This window comes from Pezoporus wallicus, unplaced genomic scaffold (genome assembly GCF_028554395.1).
Source record: "Pezoporus wallicus isolate ANWC-B61680 ecotype Strahan unplaced genomic scaffold, APGP_CSIRO_Pwel_v1 contig_8215, whole genome shotgun sequence".
NCBI lineage: Eukaryota > Metazoa > Chordata > Aves > Psittaciformes > Psittacidae > Pezoporus > Pezoporus wallicus.
The window spans coordinates 22,964-37,611 of record NW_026635779.1 but is presented as its reverse complement, the minus strand read 5'-3'; the positions used below and the strand labels follow the sequence as shown (position 1 = coordinate 37,611).

Below are 14,648 nucleotides of genomic sequence, written 5' to 3'. Positions count from 1 at the left end.
GGATTTAGCTAGTGGGAAACAAACGAAAAAATAAGTAGAATACCTTCCCCCCCACCTCTAACCTCATGTTCCCTATCCTAATACTTCACTCCCAACAACTCTGCCTCCCCTCCCCCCCCCCCAGTAGAGCAAGGAGGATGGAGGTGTACAGACATGCTTTTCCCCCTGCTCCACCAAGGGCACCCCACAGCCAGCACCTCTTTCAGGAAACATCCACCTGCTATGGCACAGGGTCATCCACTGGCTCCCACGCATGTATCTTCTCCAGCACAGTCCTCTCCTTGGGCGGCAGGAGAAGTCCTCCACTACTGCAGTCAGCTCCCCAGGTTGCCGGGCCATGCCTGCCCCAGGCCAGAGCTGCTGCCTCATCCCCTTCTCCAGCCTCAGTGCTTGCAAGACTGCTTCATTGTTTCTTTTTCCCCACATTCTTCTCCACCTGTGTATCATTTCATCTTTTCTTAAGCCGGTTTTCATGGAGGCACCACAGACTCCACTGACAGGATAAGCTAGGCCCTGCAGCTGTGACGCTGCTGCAGCTCTGGCTGGCACCAGCAGTGACTGGTACGGGCCTACTCCCAGAGAGCTCACATCCCACAGAGCCGTGCAGCAAGCTACTGCCCTGCTGGGGTAAAGCTAGGCAGCTAGCTCTTGCCCAAGTCCAGACACTGATCAGAACTACCCAACTTGGAAGTTCTTATGTGGAGAAAGAAGAGGGAGCCTGCTCCAAGACTTACTTAGAATAATAGAATAGTTAGGGTTCGAAAGGACCTTAAGATCATCAAGTTCCAACTCCCCTGCCATGGGCAGGGACACCTCACACTAAACCATGTCACCCAAGGCTCTGTCCAACCTGGCCTTGAACACCACCAGGGATGGAGCATTCACAACTTCCCTGGGCAACCCATTCCAGTACCTCACCACCCTCACAGTAAAGAGCTTCTTCCTCATATCCAATCTAAACTTCCCTTGTTTAAATTTGAACCCGTTACCCCTTGTCCTATCACTTCAGTCCCTAATGCAGAGTCCCTCCCCAGCATCCTTATAGGCCACCTTCAGGTACTCGGAGGCTGCTATGAGGTCTCCATGCAGCCTTCTCCAGGCTCAACAGACCCAACTTTCTCAGCCTATCTTTATATGGGAGGTGCTCCAGTCCCGTGATTATCCTCATGCCCCTCCTCTGGATTTGTTCCAACAGTTCCATGTCCTTTTTATGTTGAGGACACCAGAAACATTTCACATTCCCTTGGTTGCTGCTTTCCTGACAAAATCCAGGGATTTCAGGAGAACCACAGCAATTTATGAGAAGTGTTAAGACAGCAGAGAAAGCTCCTATTTCTCAGCCAGCACAGACCTATACAAGTAGCAGCAGATCTATTTTCCTAGGGTGAAGTACCTCATCTGGATGCCTACCACCATGTTAAGTCCTCCATTAACATGCAGCAGGAGAAACTAATGAGCAAAGCCTATTTTCCCCATTCTACTTTAGTTCCAAACTTTCAAACTCCTCATACAAACAGGTTATTTTGCCCTCACCCCTTCAGGAAGCGAGATCCATCACCCAGGTACAGCATTTTCTCCTCCTTGTCTCTTCAAGCTAATACAAGCCCAGCAAGCATCCTCCCATGGTCTTATTACTGCTCCTTCAGTCTCTTTCCAAAACCACCATGGCAGGTCCCTGGAGTCCCTGCATCTGCCTCTGCTCCTTGCCAAACACTGGCTTCACCAAACAATCTCTGTGGAAACCAACACCAGCTTGCTAAAAGGAACACATGTCCAAGCTCATCTGACCCAAACTCACCCCTCAAGCTTCAGATGAGGGACTTGTTTTAATGGAGTGGGGGAAGAGCTAGGGGAAAGAGATAAACTACTTTTAAACCCCCCCACAGAGCAATATGCCAAGGAACAGCCCACTTCATAAACTATCTAGGGAGGGACCTGGACATAGACATCTTTCTGCTACAGGAACAGTGTCTCCCATCTAATTTTGTGCTTCACCCAAAACATCCATTTTGAACAGCAATAGTTAGAAAAGTTTAGGCTCTCGACTAAGGGTGCCTGGGACACAGCAGCCACCTGTGGAAAATTACTGCTCAGGGAACACATTTCTTGACCCCAGAGCCAAAAATGTAGTCCGACTCTTTTTTTCTGGCTCAAGAAGGTGTGGAAAATAGCTTTCTGAATTAGACAGTACAGTGCATAACTCCCCTCTTGAAACTTCACAGCTACAAAAAAAAAAAAAAGGATCAAATAAAAAACTTCAACAACTGCCCATCCATCTACAAGTCAAAGCAAGGCAGAACCTCTGTAGTGAGACTGCTAAATAGCATTAAGCCTTCAAACAAACCTTTTAAAATATTTAATGTGAAAGCATGATGATGCACCTAAATTTGGATTTGGGTATTGTTAGTGACTTAAGACTGCAGTGCTGTAAGTATGCAAGTTAAGTTCAACTTCCTCAGGTCAGGAAAGCAAAACACAGAACTGACACCACAAGGGTAAGCACATCTGGAAACGAAGGATTCATGAACTATACCCACTGTCTACTGAGTTTTCAAACAGGATTACAAGGTATACCTTAACAGATGTCTCAAGAGCCTGATCAGCTTTACAAGTTCTCAGATTTGGGTCACAAACACTGATCAAACTATTCATCTTGCACTCAAATATGAAATGCATCTTCACCTCTTTGCTACATCCACAATACTTCAAATATTTGTGTTTCAAGAAATTTATGCTCCTATTCCCACTTAATCTTTTTGTACAACTTCTGTATTTTTCCACTGAGGATTAAATAATACTTCCATCTGTACACTACATATAACAAACAGCTACCATCTGCATTCAAGTGTTCAAAGCTGGGCAGATAGTATTCCATGTTGTCTACATCATGCCATACTTGAGTGCACCATTACATACCCATTTATGTGGGTCAGTATACGCCCTGTATATGTGGACTGAATTTGACAGAAATTTACACTGTTACCTTAATTTGGACTAAATATATGATTAAAATCACATGCCTACAGCTCTTTCCAATAGCCTAACAGCCAGATTTTTCAGACAGAAGTAGCATGGGCTTCTTAGGCCAGGCTAATCACACAAAGACATATAAATCATCTTTTAAACAGGCAAGTCAACCCAATTTAACAGACAGCAGAAAAATTACAATTAGATGGTCATTATTTTCAGTCCTAGAATATTTGAGCACATACTAGCAACAGCCACTAAAATTAGGTCCCTGATCTTGGGCACTGACATACCAAGATTACATGAGATTGATATGAAGAAGTTAACTGTGCAGTATCAGATTTAAAAAAAAAACCAAACAAAAAAAAAGGAAAAAACAAACACACCTGTTCCTATAGATATTATCAACTAATTTTCTGTTCTCATACATTGCTTCAAACAGAAAACCTGGTGCATTTGATCATTCTATGCAATTCACACAAAAAAAACATGCAATTTGACTTAGCATTTCACTGGGAATATTGACATCCTTTGTTTCAAGACACCTAAATATGCTTCAAAACAAGCAATCCTTACTCTCCCTGGCTACACATGAGGTATTTGTAAAGATAAAAAAAAAAAGCCATACCTACAGAAAAAAAAGCAGCTTGTACTTCTGCCACAGCAGAAGACTGCAGTATTTAGTCCTTTTGTAGCAGCTACTTCTGGAAGACTAGATTATCAAACTCAAGAATTAATAATGAAATCTACATTTCTCCTAATATTACCCAACTTGGACACACAGTTAGAATCATAGAATAGAATCATAGATTAGTTAGGGTTGGAAAGGACCTTAAGATCATTTAGCTCCAACCCCCCTGCCATGGGCAGGGACACCTCACACTAAACCATGTCGCCCAAGGCTTCATCCAATCTGGCCTTGAATACTGCCAGGGATGGAGCATTCACAACCTCCCTGGGCAACCTATTCCAGTGCCTCACCACCCTAAAGGAAAGAATTTCCTCCTTATAGCCAATCTAAACTCCCCCTGTTTAAGTTTTAAACTGTTACCCCTTGTCCTATCACTACAGTCCCTAATGACGAGTCCCTCTCCAGCATCCCTATAGGCCCCCTTCAGATACTGGAAGGCTGCTATGAGGTCTCCACGCAGCCTTCTCTTCTCCAGGCTGAGCAGACCCAACTCTCTCAGCCTATCTTCATACAGGAGGTGCTCCAGTCCCCTGATCATCCCCATGGCCCTCCTCTGGACTTGTTCCAACAGTTCCATGTCCTTTTTATGTTGAGGACACCAGAACTGCCCACAATACTCCAGGTGATGTCTCACAAGAGCATAGTAAAGGGGCAGGATCACCTCCTTTGACCTGCTGGTCACACTCCTTTTGATGCGGCCCAGGATACGGTTCCCCCTTATACACTTTATCACAGATTCACAGAATGGTTTGGGTTGAAAGTGACCTTTAAATATCATCTACTTCCAACACCTCTGCCATCAGCAGGGACAACTTCCAGATTAGCGTGTCATCTGTGTTATACCACTAAATGTGGAAGCAGTCACCATCTTACTATGTTGAGCTGTACATGAAAACTTCTACACATAAAAGTAACCCTATAGCCCAGTTCCAATTTCAGCAGAGAAGAGATCTTTGATCAAAGCTATATCCAGAAGGTGCCTTGGTCTCCATCAGGATGGCTAGCTTTATATCCTTCAGCTGCACTCATTCCGAGAAATTTCACTGAGAACCACTCATTATAAAAATAGCCCTTATCAGAAGACAAGCATGACTCCATTTAATTTTCTTTCAGTTTGCTCAACTGTGACAGAAAAAAAATAAATCAGCTACTCAGTTGGTTAATGAGGCTGTAATTCTCATTTTGCCTACCAACATCTTAAGCCTGGATGCAGTCCAAGGCAAGTGCTATTGCTATGCCAAGTTTCACAGTTTAGCTATCTGAATGCAAAAGCAGCTTCTAAAGTCTTCCTCACTTCATGCAGCTCACTTTGTCAGTTTTCTAGACCTCTTAATAGGTGCTCTGGCCAGATCAGCAATAGCAGTTTTAGGTCAGGAACACAATTTTGGGTTACAGCTCAAGGTGTAAACACATCAAAATGAAAAATGTTAAATCCATTAATAAACTTATTTCTTCCCTACTGCATGCATGCAGTACATGCATAGTTTGTTACAAGAAGCATACGGTGTTTAAGTTACAACTTCAGTTGTTCCTCTTTTGGAAACAGAAAGCAGCTTCTAAGGCATATTTGGGTAGAAAAGAATCAGAACAGGAAGTCTAATGAGACTTCTAAGCATGCTACTGGAGATAAAAATATTCTTAATTACAATTATAATCAGATAGGATATTAAGATTTAAATTTAAAATACTTAAAAGCATTTCTTAAATCAACTGAGATATGCAGGCAATAATATTCTCCTCTGCATTTGCTGGTTCAAGACTGGAGATGAACAGTAGATACAGGAAAAGTAAATAAATCCAAAGATCTTGCACTGTATTTAAACTAGGTTGATGCATATGAAATTTAATGTTAATGGTTTAATAAAAACAGAGGTTACAGCATTAGTTTTCTGACATTTTAGGACAATAAACAAAATGGAGGCACCAAAACAAGGGCTCCATTAAAAAAAAAATCAGAATGGGAACACAGTGAAGACGTACATCACCAGTATTCTTGCAGTCCTTAACTGATTTTATCTACATTAAGGTGTATTAACACATATCATTACATATAAACAAAACCCTGCAGCCCCCTGCACACAAAGGTCGACTGTTCAGATCTCAGTATATAGAAAAACACATCTCTAGATTCAAGACTCTTAAAACCACACGTTTTTCTCCTATAAAACTCAATTTGGATACAACTAATGCTTGGAACAAAATTAAAGTCTAGGCCAGCATAAAGGGACCCTTTTCAAATGTTCAAGCTCCGTGCCATGCAGGTAGAGTCTGAATGTCTGCAAAACCTCCTGGAACCACTACCTTATCAATTCAGCCAGGTAGAAACAACAGAGTATACTCTTCTGTCCCGCCTCTTTCCTTATTTCACTCCAGGAAATACTGCAGAAATCTTCAGCAAATCAATGTAAGAAACAACAGGCAAGTAAAGAAAAGCCACAGGGAAGCTGACTCCAAGTACACCTTCTGACCATGATTCCACTTTCGGAGGAGTGAGGGAGGGAGGTGGGAACAAGAACAGTATTGAAAAATATTATCAACAGACCAAGAGGGATGCTACTCATAGAGAAGTTGGATTTACGTTGCTTTTCCATAGCTAGTTCTCCTCCTCCCAACCTTTATAAAGGGACTAAGGCAATTGTCTACAAATATTTTAATATTTTAAAAAATTAACTCTGTTCATCCATTCTGCAAAACAAATTCTAATTTCATTTCTGTCATTAAGATTTAAAGTACAGAAGAACATCAGTATTCCAGCAACCATGCAACTGCAGTTTAATTCCAGAAAACCACAAAGTTTAATCAGTTAAATCTCAGTAAGTACTTGGCTAAACACACTTGCCCTGAACAGTCTAAAAGCAAATGCAGCTAGCACAGACCTCCAGAAAAGCATCAGTACATCACAGTGATTATTCCAGGACACCTGGGACAGTTTTTCCTAACTCTGTGTAGACTGTTCTACAAAGTATTTGAATGTTTAAGTTTGCCCTATTTTACCAGTACTCAGGTATGAAGCATTCAAGAAACTACACACACAGTACATTCTAGCAAATCAGTAACTGGCCAGCATACAACATTTCCTAAATCAATCCCACACTCAGCTAAAGACCAGAGTGTCTCTGGAGTCCTTAAGACCATCCTACAATGTCCTGAGCACTTCAGTATTTTCAAGCTTCTGAGCTATTAGGTCAACCATTGCAGGTTTACCGGTAAATACCTGGAGTTCTTTGCTAAACATAGCAAACCAAAATACTCTTTCTTTGAACATCTTACAGCTTCATCTAGTCTAAGCATCTCTCTGTACAGTTTCTGATCATAAGCAGCATCATTTAGTCACCAGCAACTACAGGACGTCATGAAGGAATGGAGAATCAGTATCACAAATGTTTTGTGAAGTGACGCCTCAGACCACCTGTAATGATTCTCATTTTAATCCTAGGCTGGTACACTCACAAGAGTTAAGCATTGCTAAGACACTTAAACACCTAACACTCATCCTGACTTTCTATTGTGAAACTGTAGCTTTTTCCAAGCCTGCATTATGTCCGGTCTTATTATGACTATCAAAACAAATGAAAACCCCTGTTGTGCAAGTATTGGAGTACCACAAGGAACAATGGCTCAAATGGAATAGAAAACAGGGTGACACTAGTTTAAGCTCTATCTGGAAAGCTCCAGCTTGCTCCCAATTTGCATATTTCAAATGTATGCAAGTAATGCCTTCCCATTGCAATTTCTGTCATTATATAATTACTACTCCTAAAACTCCAGATATTTTGCCAGTGAAGTCAGATTTCGATTGTGAGCTATTTAAAAAACTTGATGTGGGTTTAGAATTTTTAAAGAAGTTTCTCAGAAAGCATGCTTAAGCTTTGTAAGTATTTCATTTAGTTTTAAAGCTGAAAAACTTCACTCCCTACAAAAACACTGACTACTAAAGCTGAGTGTTTCACTGAGGTCATCTTTCCGAGGTGTGCTTTCTGCAGAGCTGTATGCCAAAAAGCCTGTGTGAAAGAGCAAGCACTTCCAAACACACGGAAGACGAACAATTAGCTGTTCTAACCACAGCTGCTAACAAATTCAGTATGATATTTAGTTGCTCAGCAGCAAAATATTAGATGCTTTGAGTCCCTACAAATCAATAGCAATGCCTACTGGGCAAAAGCAGCTTGCCTGTTATTGGCAGCTTCCCCGAGCATCAGTGGGAATCAATCAGGGAGCCTCTCTCCATGTTGCTTTGCCACCAGAAATTCACAATGACTTATTAATTCAACAACAAGGATTAGGCAACAAAGCATCTTGATCTGGCCCACTGGTTGTAGCAGCTAAAAGCTACAGATTCTGTTATACCAGCTTCTCTAGAACTAATCCTTTTGAGTAAGTCAAATTAGGTAGATTTACACAGGCAACAGATCAAAATGTGTAGTGGCTTCCTTCAGAATTGGAACTATAGATGACAACCCAAAACATTTACCAGATAATCCTGGATAGTATTGCAATTTTTCAATTGATTTAGGGGCTATCAATCAAGAAATCTCTCTGCACAAAGGCAACATTCTCTTAGTCTTAGTCACAGCTGGTAATATGCACTGCCCTGTTTAGATACTACCATCTATCAGGAAATCATTACAGCAAAAGCAGGCTTAAAGCAAGACAGAAATGTATATTCATCACAAACTGAGTTTACCCATTAGCTAACAACCGGTTTTATCACTATGAACATCAGTGGCAATAAATACAATCAAAAGCCATTACATAGGAAGACAACGTTTTACCTATAAAAGCAGCATTTTAACATCACTTTTATTCAGAAAAAGCTTGTGCGTGCATCCTTGGTACTATTTTTACCTGCAAAGTCCAACTCTGCAATGGCACTGACTTATTTTAAGAAGCACAGGAAAGCTAAAGTATTCCTTGGGCTTTTGGAAGACTAGGTCACGTGTCATCTATTTTTTACTGAGTCCCCAAATAAAGCAAGCTTAGCTTCATGCCCCCCAAAATTCTAGCTTAACATTATAGCAGCTTTAGTAGACTTCAGCCTGGGCTACCACTGCAGCTTGAATATTGCCATCCACAAACTTGGTAAATAATCTGAAAGCCTTTTTGCCTTTTTTTAAGCAGATACTGCAGATCTAGCAGCTGTTTAAAACAATTTTAAATCCCTACACATGGATTACCCAACCCAATCTGAAGTGTGGTAGGTTCACAATTTTTGAGGAGAAAATGAATCAACAAATGACAACAAAACCCACCCTCACAAAAGGTTCTTCCCCCTCACTGAAAAACAGCATTTAAAACAAATCCAGAGAGAAGAATCAAAATTGATGTTTACATGAGCATGGGAAAGCCACAATAAATTTACATGCAAAATATTGCACTAGTATGCTTTAAGCAAATAACAGGAAGGGATTTATGCAAATGTGAACATATTGGAGAGGTATCCATTTCAAAGCCTAAAGCAGTTAAAATCTCTATAGAGAAGATCAATCAATCCACCAGATTAAAAACATACAAAATTAAGAGAGCTATTGCTGAGCAGAAATAATGAGTTTAGGTACACCCATAAGACATTCAGAAGGAGCATTGAAGATGTGCTTTGTCAGATTTCTTACACGTGATAAAAATCCTTAGCCGTTTCAAGGTCACTTGTATGTATCTGTAGTTGCAATGCTCTCAGTAGATCACAGCAGAAATTTCAAATACCTGCATTTCCCTCTGATTAAGTAATATTCCAATTTAAACAGTATACAGAATTACAATTCTGCAGTTGCAAACAAACTGATTAATGCATAATAGCTATAAAACAGTGACCTGCGTTCAGCTGCAAGAGTTTTTTTTTCCCTCCTTCCCAGTACTGGTGCAGTGCTGTGTTTTGCCTTTAGTCCACAAACAATGTTGATAATACAAAGATGGTTTAGCTGTTGGTCAGTAACACCCCAATCAAGGACTTTTCAGTCTCATGCTCTGCCAGTGCGGAGGGGCATAGGAAGCCAGGAGGAAGCAGAGACAGGACACCTGACTCAAACTAGCCTGAAGGGTATTCCATACCACAGCACATCATGCCCAGTATATAAACGGGGGGGGGAGTTACCTGGAAGGGTAGATCACTGCTCTGGTCGGGCTGGGTATCAGCCGGCAGGTGGTGAGCAATCATATTATGTATCACTGGTGTTTAAAAGCTCTTCAGTTTTATATTCTCTCCCCTTGTTATTTCCCTTATTAGTATTACTAGTAACAGTTTTATGTTATACTTTAATTACTGAACTTTATTATCTCAACCCATGTGGTTTACATTCTTTCGATTCTCCTCCCCATCCCACCTGGAGTGGGGGGAAAAGGGTGCTAAGCAAACGGCTGCATGGTGCTGAGTTACTGGCTGGAGTTAAACCACAACAAACAGACTCAAGAGTCCTCTCAAAGCTGTCATCCCCAATAGGTTTCAGAAGAGCCAGCGAAAAGAAGGAGGTACTGAATATAACCTCAAGATTCACAATCCACAGGATTAATAAAAATGTAAAAACAGAGGTCTAACTAATACCCCGGTGCCCATTTTCTAAACAGAACAGGTCCCCACTTACTTAATATTTTCTGGACTCTCTCAGTTTAATTTAAAACTGGCCTTCAAGGCAGAGATAAATAAAGTCAAATGGCATGTTCTGGTTTGGTTTTCTTTTGTGAGGGCTTGTTGTGTTGTTTTTTTTTTAGCACAGAACTGGGAACCCTTTACCTTTCATGAAAATACAAGTTATAGAATTCTCAAGTCAGGCATTGCTATTTTATCAAATATCAAATGTAAGAAAACCAGACACTGAAGTCCTATGTAGCTACTAAACCACATTACCAAAGTTGTCTTCAAAACTCTATAAATGTAGAAACACAATCTGTTCTTACAAACTTCAATTAAATCAACTAAAGTAAGACAACCTTATTTGTTTAGTATTGTTTTGTGGGTGCTTGTTTTTTTGTTGCAGGCTTTCTTTTTCCCCCATAAATATCAGTTTTAATGTTCTAACAAGTCACACCTGTATTTAATTGGCTGAGCAAGGGGGATTAGGGCTGTGATAGGGATACTGAGCCACCTCACTACTCCGGCTATCTTACGATCAGCGCTATAAAGATGAAACAAAGGCACCTCACTCCCCGCGCAAGCAAAGCAACAACGAGAAGACTTCATTTTTCCCGGGGCAGGTGAAACTGAAAAGGCGGGCAATGAACATAACCAAGGGAAAACCCTCTGCGAAGAGTAGAGGTGACAGGGTGATGCCTCGGTCTGATCCAAGGCGGCCGCGAAGTCCTGCCTCTTAACCAAAAAGTAACCCCCTCCAAGCGGTATGAAATACACGACAAACGAGCCATGCACGCCGCTGAGCCCCGGCACCTCCGCATCTCCCCTCGGCCCCCGCGGCTGGTCGGGACCGGGGCTCGCTCCACCGGGAGAAGGGCTGCCACAGCCGCGCTTCCCCGGAGCCCCGGCCATACCCCGCCGGGCGGCTCTGCACTCTCCCCGCCTCCCGGCGCCGCACAGGTGCGCCGGAGCTGCGGCTGCAGCCCACCTCACAGCTCCGCTGCAGTAAGCGGCAGCCTCCTCCCGCTCCCAGCCGCTGCCCCGGGCTCCACCAGACGGGACGGCGGAGGCAGACAGCTGCGGATGCACCACTGTGGACACGGACACCCCAGTCAGCGCAAGGTCAGACCTGAACAAGACGAGAGAAGTGCGGAGTACGCCAAGAACGGGAGCTGCACTCAAGTGGCAGACCCGCGCTGGAGAAATAGGTGGGGGAGAAATTCCTTCAGAGGAATGTTGTAGACAAAACAAAGCGTTTATGTTTTGTCGGGAGAAGAGATGCAATTAGCCCTATAGGAGAAACGGGGGGGAGCGTTCACAAAATCTGAAGAGGGCGAACCAAAAAAGGGATGAAGCCCATCCAGCGGGAGAAAGAGCCGTTTGCGAAAATTAAACATTTACCAACCAACCAAAAAAAACAAACCGAAACAGTTGGGACTGGAAGCCCACTTGATGGACCTCCGCCCTTTTGCCGGCACAGCACCGACAGCTCCCCACGAACGCCGGCGCCCTTCCCAGCCCTTCGCCCTCTCAGACCCGGGACCGGCGCTGCCCATGAGTACTACCGCTGGGGACTGCTCCTGCAGAAAGTCCCACGGAGCGTGGCTGCTGTCCGACGGAGTGGGGGTTGAAAAAAAAGGTGCCCTGCTACCCCAAGGGCAGCTACGCAGTGCCCGACGGCCGCTTCACCGCTGGCTCCGGTGACACCGGCGCCGCTGGCCCAGCACGCCGTAACTGCCCTGCCGCAAGCAGCGGGCGTGGGGCGGCGGCGGGCTATAAAGGGCCCCACAGCCCGCCCCCGCGCCCAGCGCCTGAGTGACGCCGCCGGCAGCCACTCAATAAGCCCTGCGCCCGCCCCCCCTCCCCCCAGGCCCGGCGGGGCCCCACTCCCGCCTCGGCGGAATGGCCGGACGGGCCTCGCCTCGCCTCGCCCCGCCCCGCCCCGCCCCGCCCCGCCCCGCCCCGCTGCCGGGCACCTGCAGACGGCAGGCGCGGGGATAGAGCAGGAGCGGGTTGCGCTCAGCAGAACTGGCGGGAACACGCCTTCCCGTTCCCGCCCGTGTTCAGGCGCCGGCTCCCCGGCGGGGCGAGAGGTAGGGCCCCCACCGTTGCTCGCCTCTCCCCGAAGGTCCTGCGCTGCCTCGTTTTCTAAAGGTCATGACGCACCCCCGAGCCGCCCGTCCGACGGGTCGCAGCGGCAGCGAGCGCTCCGCACACCATTGCGGGCAGCCGTGCTGGCCGAGAGCAGCACAAGCTGCTGCGACAGCACTGTCCCATTCCCCGCCGGCGTCTGCCGGGGTGGGGACACCCTCCACCCCGGGAAAGCAAGGCTGCGAGCGCCGCGGCAGACCCCCGAGGCTCCGCTCTTCCGAGCGCGCCACTGCTCGTCCCCAGCAAGTGCCCGAGGGATGTCACTGGGAGAGGGGAGTCCCGTTCCCGGGGAGAGCACGGCTTGGTGTGTAGTGTCCTTCGCCTTTCTGCCGCTGCAACGCGCGGGGAGTAGTCAAAATTAAACGCCTCAGCACCGGCATCAGGACCGGTCCTTAGAAACGAGCTAAAGGAACACGTCCGACCGCCAGTCTGCCCCGTGTACAGCTCTCACAATTATTTTCATGCGTGAAACAGGTGGGTACGGGGCAACGTGCTCGGCATAAATTAAACAACAATGGCAGGGGTCGGGGCCGGTCCCTGCCAGGAGCACACGCTGCAGCGCCGGCGTTTACCACCGCCGCGGGGATAGAGGGCGAGAGAACGGAGACGCGCCCGAGGACGGGACGCCCTGTCCGTGCCTTCGCCCGGAGTCCCGCTCGGATGCCTGCGGCGGCTCCCGGATGCAAACTTTCCCACTCACACCGGGGACCGTCCCCCGCCGCCCCGGTAGGACCACGGACAGAGATTAGTGCTGCTGCCGCACAAACCCCGGCCGTGCGCCGCCGCGCTACACCGCGCAGCACCCCGAACAAAGGGACACGCTCCCCATCCCCCCGCAGCGGGTTAATCAAAGCTATTACAAGACAGGTTCCCCCCCCCCCCGGTGGTAATAACTTGTTCTAGGGCGAGCTCCTAGCTCTCCGCACCCGGTGACAGTACGCGCCACCACCCCGGCACCGGAAGAAGCGCGGAGTGCCGCTTGGATAATGCAATTAGGCGCGGAGGGGCTTATCCCGGCTGATCCGCAAACGCCGGCTGATCTCCTCAAGGCGATACACCGCCCTTCACCCGCCCCGCCCCTCCGGGTGCTCCCGCACCAAGACGGGCGCTGCGGCCCCGGAGCTCCGCGGCGGGGCCGGGCCTGGGGTTAGGTAAAGGAAAAGGGGACGAGAACCTTTGTGAGTGGGGCCCCTGTCCCCACGCCGCAAATGCTGGCAAGCGCTCACCCCGAGGCGCGGCGGACACCAGGCTCCTCACTCAGCGCGTCGGCACGAAGGGCGCTAATGAGGAGCGAACACCGGCCATCTACTCGGCATGCACCTCGGGCATTCGCCCGGACCCTGCGGCACACGCACAAGCACAAACACGGGAAGATCCGAGTTACAACTTACCTTCCTCTCCTCGGCTAAATAAAGTAACGGTGCAGTTTTCCCGATTAAGAGGGCTAAGAGGCAGGTGGACAGCTCTCTCAAGGCAACGCGCGAGAGCTAAACTGGGGACAGTTCTAAAAGGAAGGGTTAAAAAAAGAACAACAACAAAATCCTCTTCCCCCCCCCCCCCCCCCCTCCCCCAACAGTCCAATACAGGGGAAAAATCAAACGAAAAAAATGTATTTAAAATTAAAAAAAAAACACAAAAAAAAAACAACACTCGGGAGGACCCAGAGAGAGAGAGAGAGGGTGACAGGACTGCCCTGCTCTCGCAACCCAGCCGAACAAAAAAAGAGGAGGGAGGGAGAAAGCCTGGAACAAAGAGAAAAGGGATGAAGGCGATTTTAAAGACGGTCTCTCTCTCCCTCTCTCTCTCTCGCTCGCTCGCTCGCTCCCTGCTTGCCGATCCTTTCCTAGCGGATCGCCGCTGAAGTCAGCTGCTGCATGGCGGGGAGCGCGCGAGGCCACGGGGGGGAGGACGCTCTGTGGAGGAGCGGTGCCGTGCCGCGCCGCGCAGCGCCGGGAGGCGACCGCCCCGTAGATTTATAGCAGCCCCGCCGCCCGGCTGCCTGCTTGCCGCCGCGCCGCGCCGGGACGCGCGTGTCTGCGTGCCGCACGCGGCCCCGGACTGCGCGGGGGGAAGGGGGAGGGGGGTGTGTCCGCGCGTGGCTACGCACACCCACCCCCCCCCCCCCCCCCCCCCCCCCGGCACTCCCCCCGCCCGCCGGCCGTCCGCCCCGCGCCTACCCCGGCGACACGCGCGGCGGCGGCTCCGCACCCCGGCGCAACGCAAGCTGCTGGCGGCGCCGCGCGCCCCCATTGGCCCGGCTGCTGCCCGCCCTCCCCG

At 47.4% G+C, this 14,648-nt stretch overlaps 1 protein-coding gene across 7 annotated transcripts in view; it reads right to left on the bottom strand.

Moving 5' to 3' along the window:
- Nucleotides 1–14,648, bottom strand: part of ELAVL2 (ELAV like RNA binding protein 2) — a 119,903-nt gene that overhangs the window by 82,551 nt on the left and 22,704 nt on the right. Inside the window, exon 1 of one of the 7 annotated variants that reach the window (XM_057398239.1) lies at nt 14,549–14,578. The exons of 1 other annotated variant lie outside the window; for it this stretch is intronic. The gene's annotated coding sequence lies outside the window, so the exon portion shown is untranslated. Of the gene's footprint in view, nt 1–11,785; nt 11,851–13,762; nt 13,780–14,548; nt 14,579–14,648 lie in introns of those variants that run through there. 5 more of the 7 variants (XM_057398244.1, XM_057398252.1, XM_057398250.1 and 2 more) reach the window with 5 other exon arrangements.